Source organism: Protobothrops mucrosquamatus, unplaced genomic scaffold, assembly GCF_001527695.2.
Source record: "Protobothrops mucrosquamatus isolate PMUCROS unplaced genomic scaffold, P.Mucros_1.0 scaffold465, whole genome shotgun sequence".
Classification (NCBI taxonomy): domain Eukaryota; kingdom Metazoa; phylum Chordata; class Lepidosauria; order Squamata; family Viperidae; genus Protobothrops; species Protobothrops mucrosquamatus.
In genome coordinates this window covers 60,278-61,215 of record NW_015386786.1, presented here as the reverse complement: position 1 = coordinate 61,215, position 938 = coordinate 60,278, and positions in this window count along the sequence as shown.

The following is a 938-nucleotide window of genomic DNA, read 5'->3' as shown; positions in this document are numbered from 1 at the left end:
ACACACACACACACACATTGAATTTTAAATGTATATGAATATATGTGTGTGTATGTGTGTATTCATATATATTTGAAATTCAATGAAGTGTGAAATATAAGGGATAACATCTAAGAAATATAATTTAAATCTAAAGGATAATATGTTCTGATCTTCATATTAGTATGAAATCATATTAAGTCAGGTTCAATTTTCAAGCACCTGTCATGAAAATATTATCCAATTAACAAACTTCCTCCCCTTACCTATGTAAGGTTTATTGAGTTCGTGTGTCTTCTTTTCTTTAAAACTCAAAGAAGGTGTTGGCAATGATATTTCAAAACTGGAGGATATTTCTTCCTCCAGTTTTATCCTCACAATGAATCTTAACCATTATACAACTCTTGATCTGAGAAAATCAAATCCTATCCAGGTAAGAACTAAATTAGAAATAGCAAAGTTTCAAAGTAAACTTTACTTTAGTTTTACATTACTTTATTAAATTTCAGAGATAAAAATGTAATGGGCAACTTTTGTATTTCACAGGAACTCTAATCAGGCAACATGTTCAATTCAACACTTAAGAAGTGGTGAGCGATCCCTCCACTCTCCAATTCACACAAGTGACGCCAGTGAAGAGCTGGCCCTCAGTAGGTGTAGCACAATTATCTGAAGTGGGAACTCTGTGCATGCATGCAAAGGCTTCCATGTAATCAGAATAGTGCAAGGTTAACTTTGTACCAGTTTTCCAGCTGTGGACAATATCACTGTAGTCATGGAGACGGCTCTTCAGTGATGTCACCAGTGGGACTTCTAAAGGGGAAGAGTTGCTTGACATTCTTCATCCGTTCATTTACACTCACAAATATCTGGCATGAACATGGTTAAATGCATAGTCAGTTTTGCCTGTTTTATGCCCAAAAAGACACTTACTGTCTAAAGGTGAATAATGAAAGAAT